The sequence below is a fragment of the Hylobates moloch genome, unplaced genomic scaffold, assembly GCF_009828535.3.
Source record: "Hylobates moloch isolate HMO894 unplaced genomic scaffold, HMol_V3 SCAFFOLD_23, whole genome shotgun sequence".
NCBI classification, from domain to species: Eukaryota; Metazoa; Chordata; class Mammalia; order Primates; family Hylobatidae; genus Hylobates; species Hylobates moloch.
Genome location: NW_026652298.1, coordinates 13,897,017 through 13,912,307, shown reverse-complemented (window position 1 = coordinate 13,912,307; position 15,291 = coordinate 13,897,017). Strand labels below are relative to the sequence as shown.

Genomic DNA, 15,291 nt, shown 5'->3' with positions numbered 1-15,291 from the left:
AATAGTATAATGTATAGTACATCAAATTTTACCAATTTTCCTAGTGGTGTCTTTTATAGTAATTATTTTTTTAAATGAAATAAAGAATAATTTTATTGTCAAAAATGTGGTTAGGATCCTTTATTATGGTATATGCTTCACAAGCATGTGGCCAAGAACTCAACCTCAAGGTAACCTTTTTATAGATACAAAGGTTTTTTTTTTTTTTTAAACAACAGTTTTAGGTTCACAGAAAAATTGTGCAGAAAGTACAGAGAATTTCCATATACTTTCCCTACACACGCACATGCACACACACAGAGTTTTGCCTATTATTAACATCTCGCATTAGTATGGTACATTTGTTACAAATGATGAATGAACTTTAATATATTATTGACAACTGAAGTCCACAGTTTACATTAGGGCTTACTCTTTTTGTTGTACAATTCTATGATTATTGTCAAATGCATAATGTCATGCATCCTAATTGATTTTTGATCTTGAAATTATTCCAGGTCCCTGATGAGAACTCTCAATTCTACATCAGTTTGTTTTTTCTTGGGCATTTAAAAAATCAATTTGCTTCATTTTCTAAATAAATGCAAATCCAATTGTTTTTTACTGCTTAGAAATTCCTGAGTCTGTTCAACTGATAGTATATTGCTGTTTTCCAGCAGTAAGATACATTTATTATTTTAAAAAATACCCTTTTCTATAATCCCACTTTTAACTATCAGCTGAAAAGAAACAGAGTATCACTTTGCTTTCACTAAAAATTGTCTAAAAAAGTATGTATAAAGTAAGTGAAAATTTTCACCTAGTCTTATTTTATATATGTATGTATGTGTGTATATACAATAGTTCCCCCTTATTTGTGGTTTCACTTTCTGTAGTTTCATTTACCATTTACCTGAAAATATTAAATGGAAAACTCCAGAAATAAGCAATTCATAAGTTTTAAATTGTGTGCCATTCTAGGTAGCATGACGAAATCTTTTGCCATCCTACCCAGGATGTGAATCATTTCTTTGTTCAGTGTATCCACTTGGTATACACTACCACCTGTTAGTTATTTCATACATGTCTCAGTTATCAGATTGACAAATCACAAGAAGAAGGGCGAGTATGGTATAATAAAATACTTTGAGAGAGAAGAGGGAGAACACATTCACATAACTTTTATTACAGAATATAGTTAATTGTTCTATTTTTTTATTGTTAATCTCTTACTGTGCCTAATTTATAAGTTAAACTTTATCACAGGTTGTATATATAGAAAAAAACATATAGTACACATACAGTACACACAGCACAGATGGTGCCCATTTTAAAATGGTTCAACTTAGGATGGCGTGAAAATCATATGCATTCAGTAGAAACCATACTTTGAGCACCCATTGATCCATTCTGTTTTTTACTTTCAGTGCAGTGTTTAATAAATTACATGAGATAGTCAATACTTTATTATAAAACAGGCTTTGTGTTAGATGATTTTGCCCAACTGTGGGCAAATGTACTAATGGAAATGTTCTGAGCACATTTAAGGTAGGCTAGGCTACACAACAATTTTTTGGTAAGTTAGGTGTATTAAATGCATTTTTAACTTATATTTTCAATTTAAAATGGGTTTATCAGGACATAAACCCATAGAAAATTGAGGAGCATATGTGTGTAAACATATATATATATATATATGATTTTGGTACTATCTGCTGCTTCAGGCATCCACTGGGGGTCTTGGACCATATCCTCTGTGGATAAGGCAGGACTACTGTGTGTGTGTGTGGGGGTATATATACATAAAATATATAAATATATAAATATATATATATATAAAATATAAATATATATATATCTCACTTGATCATGCTTGGCTTTATTGGATTTTGCAGATATTGCTTTAAAAAAAAAATTATAGGTTTGTAGCAACCCCGACAAACAAGTCTGTTGGCATCACTTCTCCTAATAGCATGTGCTCATTTAATATCAGTATTTTTTTTAGCAATAAAGTATTTTTAAACTAAGACATACATTTTTTACACATAATACTATTGCACACTTAATAGACTACAGAACAGTATAAACATAACTTTTTATATGCACTGGGAAACAAAAGAACTCATGTAACTCATTTTATTGTGATATTTGCTTTATTGTGATGGTCTGGAACCAAACCAATAGCTCTGAGGTATGCCTGTGTATGTGTGTACATGCATACATACACACACATATATAGTTGACATGGGTTTGAACTGGGTGGGTCCACTTACATGTGGATTTTTTTCAATAAATATAGTTGGCCCTCCATGTCTGCAGGTTCTGCATCTGCCATCAAACATGAATCTAAAATGCAGTATTTGTGAGAAGTAAAACCTGTGGATATGAAGGGCTGACTTTTCATATATCTGGGTCCCAACAGGGCCTACTGTAGGACTTGAGTGTGTGTGGATTTTAGTATTTGCCAGGGGGTGTGAAGGGTCGCTGGATGCGTCCACCTTGGACATTGAGGGACATATCTGTATTTCAGTGCAAAATTAATAAACTTAATATTCTCTTGGATTACAGAAATATACCACAGAAGTAAAGGATAAGCATTCAAATTGCCTTCTCCATCAACACAATTATATTTCATATATTCAAGACTCTTAAAGATTATATTAGGTTAAGTACTAAATGTGTTTGATTTATATATTTTTATTTCTAGTTTAATGGTTAAAAATAAGGGACCTAAGCTATAGCATATCCAAAGTCTTGTATCTGTTGCAATCTGAAGAATGCAGGGACAATTTCGCAAAAATGTCACTACCTTAAACCCTAAATATCAGAGTGCATTACAAGACCATAGTAAGTTCTCAACAAATAATGCATGGATGAATAAATATCACTCAGACCACACATTGTCCTCTGCAATTAAGCCTCTTCTGCAGTACAAACATTTCCAGAAAGGGACATCTCACTTTCTGCAGTATCTTGGTGTGAGTTTATTAAATCACATTCCTCTCTAGCAAAATAAAATGATAGGGTATTTGTAGGAGATAAATATTTAATGGGTCCTTTAGGATAACAATTCTTAAGTGTGATTCACAGATTCCTGAGAGCAAAAAGACCCTTTCAAACGATTAATGAGGGCAAAAGTATTCTCATAATAATACTAAAAGCTGGGGACAGTGACATGTGCCTGCGATCTCAGCTATTCTGGAGGCTGAGGCTATGAGCTCAGAAATTTGATTCCAGCCTAGGCAACATAGCAAGCCTCTGTCTCTAACAAAAACAAAATAAAAACAACAAAATAATATACTGAGATGTTATTTGCCCTTTTCACTGTGTTGGCAATTGTACTGATGGTGTAGAAGTAATAGTGGGTAAAATTGCTAGTGCCTTAGTGTGAATCAAGGCAGTGGGCCAAACTTTACTGAGTCATTATACTCACTTATGGAAAAAAAAGAAAAGCTCATTGCTATTAAGAATATCCTTAATCAATCTGGAAAAATATTAATTTTTATTTTTATTGTTTTTGCCCTTTTAATAATGTGGTGTGACAGAAATGGGAAGTATCCATAAAGCATTTCAGCTGTATACCAAAGCATAATGGTTATTTTGAGTAAAAAATCTTTTTTTTTTTTTTTTTTGAGACAGTTACACTCTTTTTGCCCAGACTGAGGTGCAATGTCAGGATCTCGGCTCACTGCAACCTCCGCCTCCCAGGTTCAAGCGACCTCAGCCTCCCAAATAGCTGGGATTACAGGCATGCACCACTATGCCTGGCTAATTTTGTATTTTTAGTAGAGAACGGGTTTCACCATGTTGGTCATGCTGGTCTCAAACTCCTGACCTCAGGTGATCTACCCACTCCAGCCTCTCAGAGTGCTGAGATTACAGGCGTAAGCCACCATGCCTGGCTGAGTAAAAGTATCTTTGTTATTATTTGAATTGTGAGCTGCATCAGCTTCTTTTTTCATAGAACATCATTTTTACTTAAACAAGTGTCAGGCAAGCTGATTATTCAGATTTGGTTATTTGGTAGACATTTTCACAAAAAAGAACAAAGTAAATCTGTCACTCCAAGGGAAACAACTGATGGTATTTGGTGCCAATCAAAATGATAAAATTTGAACTTTCAAGCAAAAGTCAGAAGTTTGCAAAATTTGTTTTTGCTTACAGCTTCCCAATACTTAATGACTTTTGTTAAGTGACTGGTGATGATATTAACGAATACTTTTTGATACTGCATAATAAAATATGTCAACATTTAGAAGAGTTAGATACTTCAGCAAACGAATATCTTCCAAATGTCTAATGCATGATGTTACAAAAATCACGCATGGGTAAATGAACCAATCAAAATGTGAAGACAGACCCATGGATTTTAATGTAATAGAGTATTTAAAGTTAGTATCAGGTGTCAAGACTACATTGCAACTAGCCTTTAAAATCTAGTACTTGTCAAGTTTTGCTGTTATTATCAAAGACAAATATCCACAATTATTCTGAAAAGCTATTATACTACTATTCCCTTTTTCTGACTGCATGTCTAGCTAGATTTTCTTCACATAATTCAACTAAAACAAGTGGCAATAGACTGTATGCAGAAGCAGACATGAGAATACATCTGTCTTCTATTAAGCCAAATTCTAAAGAGATTTGCAAAAATGTAAAACAATGGCATTCTTCTCGAGTAGTTATACAACATGCAATAGTTTATTATCTTTATATGAATGCATACATATCTTAAATTTTTTTTAGTTTTAATTTCTAATATGGTAAATATTTATAATCCATGTACACAAAAGTTCGTTGGGCTCTCAAAAAATTTTAAGATTGTAAAGGGATCTTAAGACCAAAAGGTGTAATAAGAACTGACACATTAGGAAACGGAAAGCAAAGAAGATTTGAGCATTACACATCTATTAGGTACTATATTAAAGTTTATAAGTACTTAACTGGCAATATTGTCAATATCAATGATAATAGTAAATAAGATTATTTAGGATAAAAATTCAACTTAGGATCTAAACAATGATAAGTTCTATCTATCTGAGACCCAAATAAATAAAAGCTCAAAGAAGTAGTAAAAAAATGTTGGCATGCTGTAGATTTTAGGACAGAGGAGAAAAAATATTTAGTACAGGTTGAGCATCCCTAATCCAAAAATCCAAAATCTGAAACTTTTTGAGTGCTAAGACACCACAAGTGGAAAATTTCACACCTGACACCTTTGCTTACTGATGGTTCAATGTACAAATCTTTGTTAAACAGAGTAAACAGACAACCTATAGAATGGGAGAAAGCATTTTCAAACTATGCATCCAGCAAAGGTTTAATATGCAGACTCTATAAGGAACTTAAGTCAACAAGCAAAAAACAACCCCATTAAAAAGTGAGCAAAGGACATGAACAAACACTTTTCCAAAGAAGACATACACATGGCCAAAAAGCATTTGAAAAAATGCTCAACATCACTAATCATTAGATAAATGCAAATCAAAGCCACAACAAGATACCATTTCACACCAGTCAGAATGGCTATTGTTAAAAAGTCAAAAAATCATAGATGCTAGTGAGGTAGCACAGAAAAGGGAACACTTACACACTGTTGCTGGGAATGTAAACAAGTTCAGCTATTGTGGAAAGCAGTTTGGTGACTTCTCAGAGAACTCAAAGCTGAATTACCATTCAACCCAGTAATCCCATTATTGAGTATATACCCAAAGGAATATAAATTGTTCTACCATGAAGACACATGCACATGTTACGTTCATCACAGCACTATTCACAATAGCAAAGACATGGAATCAACCCAAATGCCCATCAATAGTAGAGTGGATAAAGGAAATGTACACATACACCATGGAATACTATGCAGCCATAAAAAGAATGAGATCATGTCCTTTTTGGCAACGTGGATGGAGCTGGAGGCCATTATTCTAAGCAAACTAACAGAACAGAAAACGAGATACCACACGTTCTCACTTAAAAATGGGAGCTAAGCATTGAGTACATATGGACACAAAGAAGGGAACAACAGGCACAGGAGCCTATTTATGGGTAAAGGGAGAGAGGAAGGTGAGGATCAAAGAACTACCTATTGGGTGCCATGCTCATTATCTGGGTGATTAATTAATCTATACAACAAAACCTCATGACACACAGTCTATGTAACAAACCTGCACATGTATCTCTGAACCTAAAAGTTAAAAAAAAGTTAAAAATAAAATTACCTTCAGGCTATATGTATAATATGTATACGAATCATAAATAAATTTCATGTTTAGACTTGGGTCCTATCTCCAAGATATCTTACTATGTACACACAAATATTCAAAATTCTGAAAATACCCAAAGTCTGAAAAACTTCTGATCTCAAGCATTTTAGATAAGGGATACTCAACCTGAATTTACTTCAAAAAGCCACACACAGATATGGTACCATTTTATAGATCAATCAGCTTTTATTTACAGTGCATTAGATGATAAATAACTTCATTTAAAATGAGAAGAGCTACTGGAAGACCCCAGATGTAAGGTTTCACTGAACACGGCACCAGCTTTTGAGGTTCCTGTGTTTTCTTTGCAATCTGAGCCAGACCTACACACATGCAACCACGTCTAAGGGACCTGCAGTTGGTATTGTGATTTTGGTACCACCTACTCCTGTTCCTGTGTGGGTGTTTTCCAGCACAGAAAAGTAGACATAATTACCAACAATCAGTGAAACGGAACCACTCCAAGCTATGTTGCCTTACTGAAGCTGAACGATTGACAACACTGCAAAGTAACAAGTCGCAATGAACTCCACCAACACAGTTTTTGATGCTAAATGTCTGATTGAACAGAGATGCTCCCCTCCACTTCCCTGTGGTTTGATGCTTTGTCATATTTTCATTGCTACTTCCTAATTCAGGTTCTTATCTTTATATATGCTTAACAAATATTTGAGTGTGTACTACATACCAGGTACTGTCCCAGGCTCTGACAATATAGCATAGAACTTTTAGGCTAATGGAGGAGAATAAGAGGGTGCTAAGAAACCATGAAACGGAGGAACTCTAATTAGTCTCCAGTCCAGAAAGGCATCTGTGAGGATGTGCTATTTAAGTGGAGATCTTGTTAGAAATCTTTTTGTTACAAGTGGCCAAAAATGGAACTCAATGTGGCTCAATAATTAAAATGGAATTTGTTGGTATAAGACACTGAAAAAATCCAGAAGTATATCTAGTTTCAGGTAAGAACTGACTCAGTAGCCTAAAGGACATCTCTAAGAACCTGAATTTTCTTGTTCTGCTATCTGTGATGACAATTTTTTCCTAATGCCTAGCAGCTTCATTCTCTCTCCCTTACACCCTCAAATGGCTCTGGCAGCTGCAACTCTCGCATGCTTGTACCATCATACTATCCAAAGAAATAAAGAGGGTCTTTTCCAGTGGCTCTTGCATAATCTCGGATATCCATTCTCTTTCACTGGCCTGAAGAGGGTTTGTTTACCTATCCTTAGGAAAAACCCTAACCTCAGGGAGACAATTGACACTAAATCATTTAATCTAATCAGAGCACATGGTTATGGCTATAAATGGGGGAAAGGTGAATTTTCTAATGGAAAATCAGGAGATTATTGGTAGAAGATGGTAGGAATCGATACTGAAGACGTTTCCCAAAAATGTCCACTAAACCAGACCATGTCAGATCTGAATGGTATGTACAAATTAACCAGGAAAAGAATAGAAGAGAAAGAACATTTTGGGCAAAAGGAACAGTTTATGAAAAAATCTTCAAGAACAGTAAGGACTTTGGAGCAATTGAGAAACAAGAAGGTAGTTTGGTTACATAAAGATAAAACAGGAAAGAGGAGAGAACTTGCAGGCTCCTTTCAGAATTTTGGACCCACACTCTAGTTCATGTATATGTACAGCTCCATCTATTTTTTTTCCTACCTGGAGGCAGGAAACCATAGGTCTTTGTGTCTCAAGGATTGGGTACTATACTTTAGTACATGCCATATTGGACACAAAGCAAGTACTTAGTGACTTAAATTCCAATGTGTGATGCAGATCTATGCTTTTACAGTTTGGTTAGTATTTAGTTTGAACTATATCAACCATAACTTACTTCCTCTATCCCAAAGGGCCAGGCTAACAGCTAGCATACTTCAGATCAAAGTATCTGTAATTTCTTTTCCTTTTTTTGGTAGAGATGGGGTGTCACTTTATTACCTAGCCTGGTCTTGAATTCCTGGCATTAAGTGGTCCTCCCTCCTAGGCCTCCCAAAGAGTTGGGGTTATAGTAAGCCACTGTGCCCCATCCAAATAATCTGTAATTTCTACCATGAAATTCTTCTTGGTATTTTTAAATCCGGAAGTGATAAAAAGTGTATTACTATACATTTACTTATAGTTGTTCACTAAGCCCATTATTCTTCCCAGGTCCTTAGCTAGATTATATATCCAGAGTTCCTGTGAATTAGGTGTGGCAGAAGAAATGAATTACTGATGTGACTGAGTTTTAACCAAAGGAATCTAAGCAGAAGTGAGATGCGCCACTTCCAGGGTTAGCCCGTATACAATAAATCCTTTCATTAGTGGTCCTCCACACTCTTTCCCCTTCCAGATGGAGGCAGATGAGTGGCAGTAGAAGTCACATACTGAAATATGATAGAGCTACAAGATGGAGGGAACCTGGAACTCTGGATTGCCATTTACAAAAGAACTATGTGCTAATTAGGACTTCACTTTGAGTGAGAAATAAAAATTTATCACATAAAACAACTGAGATCTGGTGTTTATTAGTTATAGCAGCTAGTGTTATCAAGTACTACAAAAACTGTTATATCAGTAACAGGTTTTTTTTTTTTTTGCAAAAGCATTTTGCAGTCATAACAAAAACCTAAAATATGAGGCACTGGTTTAGCAGTGAGGAGACTGATACTCAGAGGCTAAAAGATTGAGATCTATATTAAGCAATGACAAAACATTTGGTAAAATGTCATCTACAATAACATGGTAGGCAGACTATGTGTGCCCCTGTAGCCTAGATCTCTAGGGGAAGTGGCTGAAATGAAAGTAATTATGAACATTTACTTTTATTAGTTTAAACCATATGACAAATTATATTAATTTCTGAATGTGGATCCAGCCTTGCATCCCTGGACTAAACCTATGTGGTTGTGGTATATAAATAATTCTTTTTATACTTGTTGAATTTGGTTTGTTAATACTTTGTTGAGGATTTTTACATCTATCTTCATGAATGATACCGACTAGTGGTTTTCTTGTAAGTTTTTTGATATGAGGGTAATGCTGGTCTCGTATCATGAGTTTGAAAATATTCCCATCATAGATACCCATCTGAGAAAGGGCACTACAACAAATCTGGCAGGATCTTATTAAGTGTCAATTATAAGAAACTCTCATGTAGTCAAAGTTTTATGAATTCTCTAGGCCTTTGTTCCTTTGACTGTTAAATGACATTTTTGCCAAAAGATGGATGGAAAAATTAATATAAATATAAAAGCCAGTCAATTTGATACTGGTAGGAGTTGGTAAAGAATAAACTGAATGATTTTTTAAAATATAAAGGTTTGAGTGGTTGCTGAATTTATTTATATACATTACTAAAATAGAAGCAACTAAATACCCATTTTGTTTATAAAGAACCTATAAACAGGTATAAATCAGATAGATTATAACATTAAACAAATCACTTCAATATATTAAAGAAAATATTAAAAAGTTCAGGAGATCTCCAAGTATTAATTATTAATAATTAAAACAAACACACCACAATGTTAGAACCACATTTGGTGAAAAGGTCCAATATTAGTATTTTCTATCAAAATATTAAAAAAAACAAAAAAAATTTACATTATGGAGGCAAAAACAGTCTGACAAACTATTTTCCATATAGGAACAAACAGGAAAGAAAATATTGTTTTGGCTCCTTCAAATATATAAAACAAATCTAAATCAATTCTTAATGGTTGATGGGATCACAGCTTTCATTATGTAGTCTGAGTGAATATGTTTTCTGCTGAATTCAAGAAATACTTTCTTACCAATTAAATACAATCATATAAATTATGCTAATATAGTAGGTGGAAAATTATTTTCCTATTTTGAAAACTGCTGGCTGAGCCAGAGTCCCTAACATTGAAGGTATATAACTGCTCTTTTAACTTTCAGGTAGTCAAAGTTTCATGAATTCTTTAGGCCTTTTACATTCCTTGCCTTTGTTCCTATGACTGTTAAATGACATTTTCACCAAAATATGGAAATACATCTATTAATGTTTGAGGAAATACGTTAATAGACTTTTTGATTATGTGGAGACTGGCATCTGGATTAGGCTGGAAGGAGGGTTAAGGACAGCAAGGATGACACAAGAAGAGGGCAAATTATTCTGCTTTATAAAACAACGGATAAGAGAGTTACAGAAGGAGGAGGAGAGCAGAAACACAAGCTAGAACAGGACTAGGAGAAGAATGCATTTGCCTATGGGGGAGTCAGCTGAAGAACTTTTAAGAAAAGTGAAGTTTAATATTCAATTCTAAGATGCTTCTAGTTCTGCAGATTAATTACTCATCTTAGTCATTATCTCTAAGACTTTAGTAAAAGGTTGTTGCATATTCCAATTTTAAGTTAATGGTAACTGAAGAATACAGAAAAATCCTCCTTTATATTTTTACTCTGAGCAAGGTGGGAGTAAAATAGGAAACCAATCATGGGTGGCAAAGTGCCGTATTTTGGAATAAGAGATGACAGGAAACACTACCAACTCCCACCAAAACTTACTCCTCAGAAACACTGAACCATTGCTCCTTGGAAAAACATAGAATTAGGTTCCTCCAAGCCCCTTGGCCACATTTTTGTCAAATAATATATAACTCTGTTTAATGTTTGTTGCTGTTTAAAGACACCTCATTTAAATGCAAAAACTGTGACCTGACACTAAACAGACTACAAAATGATACTTGTCTATAGTAATAGAACTGAAACAAGAAGCCAGACTGTTACCTTGTTTGACCTCAGCTGGGAATATGCACATAAGATTACAGTTTTTTGCTGTTCTGTGCATGTCAACGAATGATTACAAAAGCACTGTGAGTACTGATTTTGGAGTTACAAATAAATTTTAGTGAGTATGCAAATTCACAAATGTGGAACCCACAAATAATGAGGATTGACTGAATCAATCAGTTATTCAAAGCTCTCCATAAACTAGACTCTCTTCACCTTCCAACTTTCACCTTTCATTCTTCCTATGCGTAACTGCACTGCAATCAAAATAGCCGTGGCTTTCTTCCTAGAATAGCTGAAATTTGTATCTTAACTCATATTATTAAGCTCTTCTAAAATGCTCTTTCTAATCATTTCCCACAAATTTAAAAATTTCTTCCAGAGTCCAACTAAAAATTCATTTCTGAGACGACTACCTGCTTCAGCCATACTGCTTGCTGCAGTTTAGCAGATTACAGATGGTCCCCAACTTATAATGGTTTGACTTGAAATTTTTTGACTTCTCACTGGTGCAAAAGTGATACATGTTCTGCAGAAACCATACTTCAAGTCCCCATGCAACCATTCCATTTTTCACATTCTGTGCAGTATTCAATACATTATGTGAAATTGTCAACACTTTATTATAAAATAGGCTTTATGTTAGATGATTTTGCTAATGGACGCGTTCTGAGCACGTTTAAGGTAGACTAGGCTAAGCTATGTTGTTTGAAAAGTAAGGTGTATTAAATACATTTTTGACTTATGATATTTTCAACTTATGAGTTTATCAGGATGTAACCCCACTGTAAGTTGAGGAACACCTATATTTTGAGGGCTATATGTATATCACTCAGATTTACACTAAACAACATACTTACTCATACTTAGCTTTTTAAGTCTCCTCTGGATGCCTTAAAATATTTTGTTTTCCCAGTTAGAGAATAAGGATTTCAACTATGTCTTTTAATTAATCTTCATTTTGCCTTTCTCTATTATACACTTGGAATCAAAGAATAGATGTCTAAATATTAACACTAATTCTTAGATGCAGTTTAACCAAGTCTTAAGTGTCAGAAATAGCAGATAAGTTTCATGTCCTAAGCCAACCTAATTAAATCAATACTGATATTATTAAATGAATAATGACTACTCAATATATTTAGAGTATTATGTTGAGATTTCCTGACGGCTTGTCTTATACTAGATGGGAAAGAGCCATAATTGGTTATTAATGCCTGCAAAGGGTACAGAAGGTGAAATGACAGAAAGCATGAAGAGATTTGCTATCCTTTGGCTCACAGTTACGCTTTTTACAATAATTTGGGGGGATATTTTGGATTACATTAACCATTTTATGGTCACATCTTTTTTTATTTTTATCTTTATTATTATTATACTTTAAGTTTTAGGGTACATGTGCACAACGTGCAGGTTTGTTACATATGTATACATGTGCCATGTTGGTGTGCTGCACCCATTAACTCGTCATTTAGTATTAGGTATATCTCCTAATGCTATCCATCCCCCCTCCCCCCACCCCACAACAGTCCCCGGTGTGTGATGTTCCCGTTCCTGTGTCCATGAGTTCTCACTGTTCAATTCCCACCTATGAGTGAGAACCTGCGGTGTTTGGTTTTTTGTCCTTGCGATAGTTTGCTGAGAATGATGGTTTCCAGCTTCATCCATGTCCCTACAAAGGACATGAACTCATCATTTTTTATGGCTGCATAGTATTCCATGGTGTATATGTGCCACATTTTCTTAATCCAGTCTATTATTGTTGGACATTTGGATTGGTTCCAAGTCTTTGCTATTGTATGGTCACATCTTTTTAGAGGAAACTAAAAAGTACATATTTCCTTCTTATATATAGGTCATATAATCTTTCTGGTTTTAGTTTAAATTTATCTCCCTTTTCAAAATGTCCTACCTGCTATGCTGGCTAGACTATGTATTTTACCTTTTCATTCAAAAACAGACACCTAAATTAATGTTGTTTTTGTTATAGCTTCCACAGTTTTTTACATATATTATTTATGATTGGAACCTGCCTTCCCACTGTGATATCATCAACAGTATAATACATACTCTTTCAAACAATTGTTTTCGATTCTCAGATTGAATTATAAACATATTATCATTTTGTGAATAAACAATCTCACAGAAAACAATTCTTATGCAATTGGGTTTCAAGAAATCTACCTTTTTATTAACTTAGCTCTTTTTAAATGCAATAACTGCAAGTTACATTTTTAAAAAGTATAAAAATACAATACAGCTGTGAGAGATTAGATTTTTCTATAGCTAATTAGCTACTTTTGATCCCTGTAAGGATTAGGATAAAATATGTCCACCCCACTGACATCCAGCTAGGCTATCTATCTGACTTATTTTGTCGAAAGGAATGTGAGTGGAAGCAATGAAAACCATGTATAAACAGATTTCCTTAAAGAGTCATTGCATGGTCCTGCCATGGCACTTTTACCTTGGTCTTAATAATGACATGTCTGTTATAGTGGATGCTCCATCATTCTAGATCTCTTAACTAGATCCTTAGTTAAGAAGTCACTAAATCAGAGCAGCAGCCAACACGAAACATGAGAAATAAATAAATCTCTGTTGCTTATAAGCCACTGAGATTTAGGGGCAGATTGTTACTACATTAACATGTAGTAATTAATGTAGTGACTAATACAAAAACTGGTATCAGGAATAGAGGTACTTATGTAACATAGTCTAAAATATGTGGCAGTGACTTAGGAAACTGTTATTAGAGGTTGAAAGATATAAATAAAAAATAGAACTCATACACTGGTGATGCATATGGTAAAACTGTCACCTGTAGTAAACTGGCAGGCAATATAGAGCAAAATGAGCTTAGAAAATAGAATTCGGTAACATGCCTTGGTTGCTACTGGCTGCATTTAACATGGTACAACAAGAAAAAGATAAGCTCAGAAGGAAATGATCTGGTTTCAAACATCAACAAAGGAAGAAAGAGAAGAATCTAGAAATTATAGGACCCCCAGAGTTAAAGGTAACAGTTTTTTCTCATGCTCAACCAGTGAAAGATAAAAGTTAAATAAGCTCTGAGAAACAAAGGCTGACCCAGAGTCAAAGACCAAATCAAGTATACCTACACCTTGGAGATACTGCGGGTTTAGTAATAAACCATTTCATTAAAGTGAATATTGCAATAAAGCAAGACACACACATTGTTTGGTTTCCCAGTGCATACAAAAGTTATGTTTACACTATAATGTAGTCTATTAAGTGTGTAATTGCTTTGTGTTTACAAAACTAATGTACATGCTTAATTAAAACCCACATTACTGCTAAAAAATACTAACGATCATCTGAGCCTTCAGTAAGTCATAATCCTTTTTGGAGGTGAAGGGTCTTGTCTTGATGTTGATGGCTACTGACTGATTAGGGTGGTAGTTGCTGGAAGAAGGAGTACCTGTGACAACAATGAAGTTTGCTGCATTGTTAGACTATTCTTTTCACAAAAATTTATCTGTAGCATGCAATGTTGTTTTATAGCATATTATCCACAGTAAAACTTCATTCAAAATTGAAGTCAATCCTCTTAAATCCTGCTGCTGCTTTATCAATTAAGTTTATGGAATATCCTAAATTCTTTGTCATTTCAACCATGTTCACAGCATCTTCACCAGGAATAGATTCCATCTCAAGACACCACCACTTTCATTGCTTATCCATAAGAAGCAACTTCTCATTTTTCAAATTGTATCATGAGATTGTAGCAATTCAGTCATATCTTCAGGCTCCTCTTCTAATTCTAGGTCTCTTGTAATTTCCACCACATCTGCAGTTACTTCCTCCACTGAAGTTTTGAACTCCTCAAAGTCATCCATAAGGGCTGCAATTAACTTTTCTCAAACTCCTGTTAATGTTATTTGCACCCTCCCATATGACTCATGAATGGTCTTTATGGCATCTAGAATGGTGAATCCTTTCCAGAAGGTTTTCCATGTGCTTTGCCCAGATCCATCACAGGCATCACTATCTTTGGCAGCTATAGCCTTAGTAAATGTATTTCTTAAAATATAAGACTTTAAAGTCAGAATTACTCCTTGATCCATGGACTGCAGAATGTATGTTTTATTAGCAGGCATACAAACAACATTAATCTCCTCGTACACCTCCAGCAGAGCTCTGTGGTGACTAGGTACACTGTCAACAATCACTGATATTTTGAAAAGCCTTTTTTTTTCTGGGAAGGAGATCTCAATACTGGGCTTAAAATATTCAGTATACCATGCTGTAAGCAGATGTGCTGTCATCCAGACTTTGTTCT

At 34.6% G+C, this 15,291-nt stretch overlaps 1 protein-coding gene across 2 annotated transcripts in view; it reads right to left on the bottom strand.

Annotated features, from left to right (window-relative positions):
• The window catches only part of RNF180 (ring finger protein 180), a 224,501-nt gene that overhangs the window by 60,086 nt on the left and 149,124 nt on the right, over nt 1–15,291 (bottom strand). The window lies entirely within an intron of this gene.